This window comes from Amphiura filiformis, chromosome 19, assembly GCF_039555335.1.
Source record: "Amphiura filiformis chromosome 19, Afil_fr2py, whole genome shotgun sequence".
In the NCBI taxonomy this organism is placed as follows: domain Eukaryota; kingdom Metazoa; phylum Echinodermata; class Ophiuroidea; order Amphilepidida; family Amphiuridae; genus Amphiura; species Amphiura filiformis.
The window spans coordinates 51,000,116-51,011,052 of NC_092646.1; positions in this window are offsets into that span (position 1 = coordinate 51,000,116).

The window sequence follows — 10,937 nt, forward strand, 5'->3', positions numbered from 1 at the left end:
TACGTTTTGTTATGACTAGATAAACAAGGTCTTCTAAAAAAACCAAAAACCAAAAAAACAAAAAAACAAAAAAAAGAAAGAATAAAAAAACATTGACCAAACTGGCGCATTATGTGATACAGTTGTTTTAGGGAACACTTCAAATTTCAAATATTATAGATAATATTTAGCTTTGTAAACAAGTTTTTCCTGACCTAACCTAAGGGACCGTTCATAAACACTTTAGGGAGGCTGACAATTTTGATCACTCTGGAGTGGGGAGGCTTTAAAAAATCACCTTAATTTATATCTCGTAGAACGTGAGTTTACACTATTTTCAAAGGGGTTCACATACATTTTTATGGCCGGGGGGGGGGGGGGGGGTTAACATTAATATTAGGTCCGAAAGGGGCCCCTGAATAATACATGTGAATTTTTATATTAGGTCCCCTAACAAGGGTTTGTGACCGATCACTAAATCAGGTCGTAGCCACTGCCCGTACTTTGAATGCAGTATTGTTTTTCCACGAGGTACCTTGTGGGCTCGTATGTGCACCCATCACAGGTAGGTCAAACTATACTTTTTCTGAATCCTTATGACCAGAGGAATACTTTGGTGGGGTTTAAAACAAGATTCAAGCAATTTTGAAATTTAACCGCATGTAACCTTTGACCCCATGCTGATAACCCCTGTACAGGATGGATTTAGTTGGCCACCCACGAGTTATTGCCCGTGACGATAGAAAACACACATCGGTCGACTTTTTATAATTTAATATGTCACTTGCTTCCCAAATATTGGAGTTGGCTCCCTATTACCTATTAAAGTAATGGAATAGCCATGCACATAATAGTGTATGAGCCTGGCCCCCTCAGATAGGGTGTTTGGTAGCACTAGGGGGGGGGGGGGGGCAAAGCTGCACTTTACCATAGGTAGTTGATCATGGACTACACAAAAATGTCTGATAGCAATAGAACGGGAGTAGCTTTTGGCGGGAAAAACTTTTGCACAGGGTCGAATGTCGAATGCAAATATTTCGATGGCCTAGATTTTCTCACAGCCAAAATAGCTATAGCTTATTAGATTTTCTAAACCACTGTGACGTTTTTCAATGTAGATTGACATGCTCGATTTCTCTCCTCGTGAATATTGATTGCACTGCGAAATTTAAACATTTTCTATTGTATAGAGGAATCCAAATTCACGCATTCCTACACCTGAATAGCAGCCTTTAGTTGGGTAGCCGTCGGCTACAATGCACTCAAAATGTGAAATGATTCGGCCTTGGCGGAAATTTTAAACTGCATTCCATCACCCGTTTTACACCTTCCGCGAAAACACAGGTAGACAAAAGAAAGATTAAAGTTTACAACACAATACAGTTCCCTTCGACAAAACACACAGCTGGTCTATAGACCCTTTTCCCTCTTTCCCATCATGCACTATTCCAGGGGGGTAGGAGTGTCGCAAACTACATCATCTCCCCGGGGGAGTACAGAGTTAAGTTCATTACATTCTGGAATACGGACATTTCGGCTGGTGCCTTCATCACAAAAAAGGAATCCCCGATAATCACGATAATGGCGCCGCGATCACTAATACCTTTCGGGGGCAAAAAACAACATTTTTATGCCTTATGGACATTGTATAAATTTTATAGAACTAATGGTGATAAACTAATGACGGGACACGCCGTGATATTTTGTCGGCGTCCGTTTCACTTTTTTTTCGGAGATGAAAATAAAATGTAAACACAATATCTTACACCGATGTTCTGCGTCGCTCCGTAACTGCATCACTCGTGTATTCAATAATTGCATATTAGTAACATCGATGGCCTTTACGATAATCCGCAACAAGCTGAAATAAGCGGTGGACTATTTTAACCGAATTTCACTGGTACATAAATCGTGGAGTGATTTGGTGGTGCGCCCTCTTAAGACAAAATAATTGCAAAGGTATGGCAAAGACCATCGGATGCACACGATCTATGAGGTTGATGAACTACGTCATACCCCCTGGAATAGTGCATTGTGGGATAGAGGGAAAAAGGTCTATAAGTGACATAATAATCGGATTAACTACATGCGGTATCTATGCATTGATGTACTTGCAAAAAAAAGGACTATGTATGAATAGATGCGACGGGATTACCTGCGGAATTATCTCCATTATATATATTATTATTCTATTAACCCTCCTCGTCCTTGCATCTTCTCTAGGTGTTAGGCGGCTTTTATTTGCACAATTGGACGCTCAAAACACCAGGTTGGTGCTAGCGGCTACCTAAAGATGTCCGACCAAATCCTGACCATGACTTGGCTCGTTGGATTCGTCTATACTTAGATCAGGTAACTTCAAAGAAAGTGATTTTCTTCTTCACACCATTATATAAGAAACTGAAATGAAAACCGAATCTCCTTCCTACAAATTTTAAGTTTCTAACAAAAGGTAGAAACAAAGATATCAATAATCTTGTGAGTCAAGAGCTTAAGCAGGATAATAGGAAACCACGTGACCCAAACCAAAACTAAAACTCAATATTTGAAATGAGGCATTGGCGTATAAATTCTATTCGGCCAGAAACATGCTCACCATAAACACTAAACCGAAGGATGTTGGCGCGAGCTATATACTTATAATTTAAACACACGAGGATATATTGTGTGATGTATTAGGCCTACCGGAAGTTGCGCATGGAAGCGCGCAGGACACTCGAAACTCTTCTCAGCCCCAAGAGTGATCAAAACAGAAGCTACATGTTTGCGACATGATCACACTGTTGAAAGGGCTGTTTATAGCTCGCGCCACAAAATTGACAAATGTGACCTCGGGGTCATTGCCGGTAATGTTGGTTGGTACATGTTTTGTGTGGTAACTACTAACAGTACCTATAAACAGCAAGAATTTCGGTATACATACATGCATGGACTATTGTACACGATGCACTGAAAACACATATTCACGAATGAATGTACAAGGTTGAAGATGGTTAAATACCACTAATTATGTATTACACGGGTTTCAATGGGAAAATGGCTAATTTCGGGTGGAATTACTCACATTCAGAACTCTCACAGTTAAATGCCACTAATATCAGGTGAAACTATATGATTTAGATGCCAAATGATCAAAAACTCAACATAGGTTGTTTTAACGGTGTTTATTTTAACACCTTAAAATGGCAGTGCGCCCTCGAAACTGAAAGTTACAATATGGTAGGGCGAATATTTACTAAAAACCGAAGCCGTCCGTACGAATTTTGGTACTATTACAACAAACATGTCATATAATGAGAGAAAATATACCATTTTGAAGCATCAAACCCTAAAAAGTACTTTTTTGGCTACATAACTTGATCAATTTCAGCGATTTTAATGCAGTCTTTTCAGATGCCATGCAAACAAATAGTTACTCGTCGTATGTCCATGTATCGCCCAGACCTATTAGTGGTATGTAACCAAGTGCCCCGGGCATATTTGCTGCCAGGACCCTTTACCTATCCGCATCTAAGCCAAATACAATTTACCTGTTCATTAGTATGTTTATGGTTCATTAATTATGTTAGTATTCCAATGCAGTATCAAGCAAAAGTATATATGTATAAGATAGAAGCTAGAATATTTATTTCAAAATATATTCACCGTCGTAGTGAAGCTTCCCCGTGGAGTCGAGAGAATTTACCTAAATGTATATATGTGACCGTACAGCACGAATGAGCCGTAAATTCCCTAAATTGTATTCTGAGTTACAGCGTAAAATGTGTACGAATGTCGTATTCAATGTCGTTGAAGGGGCAAAGTTTAACAAACTATAACCCCGCTTTTGGGTATCGTTTGAAGTCAAATGATATACCATTTTAAAGCTTATGATGTATATTTGTTAAACATGAAATAAAACAAAATTGACCGGGGGAGGAATTTACGGCTCATTCGCCGTGAACGGTCACATATATACTGTAAAACCTCGTCTACAAGCACATAATAGCGTTCTTGATGAAAGCTCAATTAATATGTGACGTGTCATGTCAAAAGGAGACACTTTTGGGCAGGATCGTAAATGGAGAAATAGCCAAAAATCTGCCCTGGGGTGACTTTTTTCACAATTTTGGTTTGTTGCGAATTTGTGATGTTATTAATGTTAAAAATATTATCGAAATATAATTTGCATCTTGTATTTTTTTGAGACATTTTTCAAGGTAATTCCTACTCTCAACATTGTCAATAATATTTGTAAAGGCCGATATCTCAATTTCCAATATAATTTTATTATACCATAACTTTCGAACTTAATATCTTCGCTTAGGAATGTCCGATTTCATTGGGAAAACGGTGTTGTGGAGCAAAATATCTATTTGTTTAAGATATGTAAAAACCTCAAAATTGATAACCTGCCCAAAAGTGTCTCCTTTTGACATGACACGTCACATATGAAACAAGCGTCAATAGGCCAATGCAATAGATTGGTCTTACAATAATACTTGTTTGTATATGCTTGGATATATTTGCTCAAACTCCTGGATTAATTTAGCTTTCATCAGAAGCACTCTATATGCTTGTTGACGAGGTTCTACGGTATGTCAAGGGATCAGAACCAGAAAACTCACTATAACCATGTCTCACAAAATAAGCAGTACAGTTTTGTTTTCTATTGAATTTATTTTAACATGATTAATGGACCGTATCTTCTGTCTACTTTATGCTCATTTTGTGGGAGTAGGTCTAAACCATCGATGTGTCCATAAACTGTCCATTTTAACAGGGTGTGGCGGGATGGCCGGTTGGGAACAGCACGAGTGTCTCAATGTGTTTTTAAATAGATACCTGGTTAGCTGTAAGTTGGTATATGAATGTCAGGTGGCCTGTTTTGACACCAGTTCCTTAACAGGAACACGAAAAGTTTTGCACGAGACGGGCAAGTCGTGGGGGCAGAACCCCACCTTTGATACCTTTTACAAACAGAAGTGCATCTAAATAATTCTTCACGTAGGTCGTTCCAGTTTAACTTCAACAGTACTTTATTTACTTATTTCCAGACTACAACATAGAAGATTCAGTCACACCCCTATTCAATACTCTGGCACCGAACTCCTACCATGGCTTCTGTAATACTACACCCCTCACTCACCTGTGAATTTTCGAATCCGATGAGCGAAAGAAAAGTAAAAACGTTAAAAAGCGTTAATATATGATTACACATTTCTGACGTACGAAAAGGCCTAAAACACCGAATTCTTTCATTTCGGATGTAATTAAATCCACTTTGTTTTTAAACTTCAAAGAAATTCACTTTGTGTTGGAAATATGATTATGAATTTCCAAATCATTATCTAAAACAAATTTGTTTTTAAACGGACTGTAAATAGTTCACTTTATTTTTATTTGAGCCTTATCTGGTAGTTGATATTCTTTGGTGGCAAACTAGGCTCGAAGTTTAAAAACGTGATTTAAGAAATGTATTCCTTTGACAATGGTAGTGATGATGATGATTATGGTGATGATGGTGATGATAATGATGATGATGATGGTGATAATGTTAATGATGACGACGAATCACTGTCATTTAAATTTTTTTTTTTTTAAATGTCATTACCATCGGAAAGGAAATTGTAAACAAAACGCAAAGTACGGAAACTAGTCTTGGGACACTTGAGGACCACGCACCATATTCGACCCCTCCTCCCCCGTAACAATGTTGATTTGGGTCTTATGAATAGCCTCCGTGTTCGGACTCTGCAATTTTGAATCCTAATTTGTTTGGTCACGGGAGCCTAATAGAACCCAACATTGATTGGTGGGGAAGGGGGAGGGGGAGGGATGGGGTGTTAGGAAAATGTTTAGGTTTGAGCACTTCATTTGCATTCTTTATAAACAAGTAGTAACCTTCAAATTAAATGACGTTTAGTCAAGTGTTTGCTTAAACATTGATATGGAGGGGGAAGGAATGTGAAACATTAATGTTACATTATTGTTTTGCCTGTCTTGCCCGCGTGTCATGTACAACCAGACGCACGTTTTTCTCGCTTCATAATATTTTGCAATGGTAGCCTGTTTTAACACACAGATGCATAGCGAAGATTAGAACTTTTACAATGAAACAATTCCCAGTTCATTTCATTAAGGTTAAATACAATTGATTTTCAAGGCTTGATTCCAGAGGGGCGTGAGTTAATAATGGAAACAGCCATGCAGAAAAGAATGAACTCACGCGTACAACATGTATCAATCTGAACTATGTAGGGCCACGGACAAACCGCGGCCCTGAGTCATCCTATATGTTTGCAGGGATAGGGAGGGGACGACCATGATAGGACCATATGGGCTGATGGGGGGGTGATTGTGGGCAGCCGTTTTCGGCAATTTTCCTTTGGATTTTCTAAATTTTCAATTTTTAAAATTATCCTGGATGATATCTGTCGTGAAACGCTTCTATAGGCTATAATAGGCCTAGTATGCCTATTTATACCCTGATTATGCAATATATATGCCTACAACAATAACTACAAGAACAATAACAAAACCAACAACCAATATTTTGTTAATCTAATTTGTAAAAATATATTCATAGGCCGCGCCTATTAGACTAGTATAGCCTAAAAATTCCTGAATTACATAATGAAAAAAAAAACGGGCAAAAACAATCAATCGCTGCAGTCAGAAAGAAAGAAACGAACAAGAAAAAAGAAAAAAGTTAGAGAAAAATAAAATAAAATAAATGGAATGGACCACATAGGGACTCGAACACGTACCAAAAATTTCCAGATCAAAACTATAGTATTATATAGTCGGACGTAAGTCCGGCGCGCTAACCGATTGAGCTGCTGAGGGACATATGAAATTGATTGATCTCAAACTGACTATTATGGAATAGTGCATAACAGGCTCTTATGATAAACAAGCTCATTACCGCTGTAAATGTCGGAGGTATCGATGGCGAAAAACCTCGTTTTTTGCAAAAGTAGCTTAAATTTGGAGTGAAATTCAAATGGTAAAGTAAGCGACAGACATTTGAGAAATAATGTAGGCGGTTAGAAATCAAAATTAACGTTCCACAATCCAGATATCGATAATGTAACATAACAGTGTTTTGTGGTACAAGATTATCGAAAATTGTTCCCAAAAACGGGCTAATAAAATTTAATCGGTACTGTTTTTGGTTCTTCCCCATGGCAACATTATTTCTTTGGTCGATTTGTAGTACAATACAAAAAAGGAGAAAACAATCACTCGGCGTAGTTTTATACGGAGCGAACATTTGAAAAAAACTGCATGGAACGCGTTTTTGATCTTGTGAACATGGTGCGTAAAAATGATTTAAACGAACGATTTTCAAACGGATTCTAAAAATGTGTATAAACACACAAAAATAATGTAAAGATACATCCATGCACCAACATTCGACTCACTGCGATATTTGATTGCTGAGAAAACGCGGTTTTAGAGAACAACTTTATACGTCTTTTATACGTTTTTATACGTTTCTTCGTGTAACCTTAAGATCCACAACATTCTCATCTATCAGGGGAAGTTCTTATACCCCAATACATGTGTACATTCATTGAATGACCTTTGAAGATTTGGGTACAAAAGCTCATACTCTGCAACTTGAGGTCAAATTTTGCACTATGATTATGTAATTGAGGTTATTGGACTGTGCCATTGCACGAGGGTCTTGTGGTCCATAGTGTTTGCTTTGAAAGAATACCTTACGTAACCAAATTAAATCGGCATACTCCCCTCAAACATGTTGAAGGACGAGCAAGGTCTGCTGACCTTTTATAACGAGAGGCTAATTATGTACTACGCATGTTTGTGCGTAAGCACACTTGTTTGTCATATACGCGTACTGTGTTCGCACACGTATCGCATTTTGAATAGTATGCGTATAATGCGCAATGCGTTTTGGGCGTTTAAACATTACTAGTAAAATGTACTGGAGATGTTTGTGCGTATGTGTATGATTTGGAAATTCAAAATCATAATTGCCAAACAAAGTGAATTTCTTTGAAGTTTAAAAAAAAAACTGGATAAAATTACATCCGAAATGAAAGAATTCAATGTTCTAAGTTATTTAACACAAAATGAAAACTTGGGCAGCATGGCCCCGCTCAGCGCATGCTAGTAATAGTAACGACACTTGCGAATGACATGGCAAGCATGTATTGGCAAGGTATCATCATAACCCTTTTTAATACTTCTAAAAATAACACCACAAGTTTTAGACGCAATTGAAAATTTGCGCATAGAGGCCCCCCCTCTAGGTGCTGACCGGATTTTCAACAATACATAAAAGATGTCACACCCGGGGTATGCATCTTTATGTATCATTACTATCTTAAACTTACAACATAATAAAACAATATGATTCCAACAGAACATAACATAATAAAATATATACACATTTAGTATGAAAAGAAATAAGTTCCCATCTCACTTCACTTACAAAAATAAACTCCGCCCTGAAATATAGTTTAAGAAAATAAAGCAGTAAATTTTGTATATCAAAATTTGTCACATGACTCTACTATATAAAATATCTCACCTCCCTCTACTATAAAACAAAACTCGTCTCCTCTACTGTAATTAATTTGGCTCATCTATTTGTCTCCTCCCTCAACTATAAAAATATATAACTCATCAAAATAGCCTCCTCCCTCAATCGTAAAATATATATAACTCACCAAATAATAAATCCTCTCATGATTATAAAAAACGTCTTTTAGGCATAACACCGCCCCGCAGCGTGATGTTACCCCTTTACTCCGCAATCCTTTGATATGTCTTTTAGGCATAACACCGCCCCTCAGCGTGATGTTACCCCTTTACTCCGCAATCCTTTGGTATGTCTTTTAGGCATAACACCGCCCCTCAGCGCGATGTTACCCCTTTACTCCGCAATCCTTTGATATGTCTTTTAGGCATAACACCGCCCCTCAGCGTGATGTTACCCCTTTACTCCGCAATCCTTTGGTATGTCTTTTAGGCATAACACCGCCCCTCAGCGCGATGTTACCCCTTTACTCCGCAATCCTTTGATATGTCTTTTAGGCATAACACCGCCCCTCAGCGTGATGTTACCCCTTTACTCCGCAATCCTTTGATGGTTTTTAGGCATAACACCGCCCCTCAGCGTGATGTTACCCGTTTACTCCGCAATCCTTGGATATGTCTTTTATAGGAATATCCGAAATCTACATAGGCCTGTAGACCTACGTATATACTACTGAAAGCAAACATGCACCATGTCTGTCGGAATCAATAAAATAAAATAAATAAATAAATAATAAATATTGCCCATCACTTACCACATCTTTCCGTGAGCACTTTCATGATGCAGGACCTTAAAACATGACCAAAACTGTATATTTATAGTCTCAAAAAGTTTACATAAATATCTGAGAAAAACCAGGGCAAGGCGACACGACATAAATAAATACAGCGCATTACAATTAATAAGATGGCGAAAGGGAAGGATCACCTGAAGAAATTAATCTCAGCAGTTAAATGTCAATATAAACATTTGTGTACTCACGCTCCAATAATATAAAACATAACATCATCAGGTTAATTAGATTGTGCATGCATCACGTACACTTTACATAAGGCACGCGCGCAATCCCTGCCTACATGTACTCAGAGCGTTGTGGTTTTGAACTCGAAACATGGCGACTAGATTTCATAATTTTTCATATCGCCAAAATATTTTGAATACCTTATAGTCCAGTCAATCTAAGCAAATTAGTGGTGTCACCCACCACTAATTGCAACAGAATTTTTTTCACTTTTATACATTTTAGAGATGTCCCTGAACATCATACCAAAATATACTAAAATATACTTGGTGGAAAGGTATTTTTGGCGGGAAAAGGTCATACAGGGTCAAATTTCAAAATTGCTTTAATCTTTTTAAAAACTATACCAAAGCATTCCTCTAGTCTTAAGGATTCAGAAAAAGTATAGTTTGTCATATCTGTGATGTACCATTCTCAAGTTATAAGCAAAAAGGTCAAAGGTCAAATTTTGGGCTCCACGTGGGTCAACTTCGAAAAAATGCTCCGATCTCCTTAAAAATGGTCTCAATGTGTTCGTCCTTTAAAAACACTTCAAAATAAGAATAGTTTGTCATATCTTGGATGTTTCGTTACCTAGGTAGCAGGGTAAAAGAGGTCATTGACCATTGAACTCTATTGACCCCGACCTAGTTTTCGACGTTATGCATGTAATTAAACAACCTAAACAGTGCAAATATTCTTTAAATGAATTATGTATGCAAGCCGAACAATTTGAGACCATTTTGGTTAAAATCAGACAATTTTTAGTTTTTGACCTCTGTTGAACCCAATATTTGACCTTTGACCTTTTCGGTTATAACTCAAGAACCGTACATCACAGATATGGCAAACTATATTTTTTATGAATCCTTATGACTAGAGGAATAATTTGGTATAGTATTTAAAATGATTGGAGCGATTTTGAAATTGGACCCCTGTATGACCTTTTCCGCCAAAACTACATTTCCACCAAGTATATTTTAGTATACTTTTTTGTATGCTATTCAGGGACATCCTAACATTCATAGCAGTGAAAAAATACTGTTGCAATTAGTGGTGAGTCAAAACCCACTTTGACTGGACTATTACCCTTTGGCCAGTCTTTGCGCCCCGAATGCAAACAATGATATAAAACTAGATCCGTATGAGCCCAACGGTTTGACAATATTACGTGCACGGGATGACTTTAAAGAGAGAAATGGAAGACGAAATATTTAGATTTTCGAGAAAACAACGACCTCACACACAGGATCCCATGTGCGATCTGCATAGAGCAGCTCTGACAAAATCTAAACAAAAAATATTCATCAAATTACACATTTTGCATCTCGACCACATCCAAAATAACTCATCTGAAGGATCTATACCATATTCCTGACAGCCTAATAACACTTAAATTCATCCAAA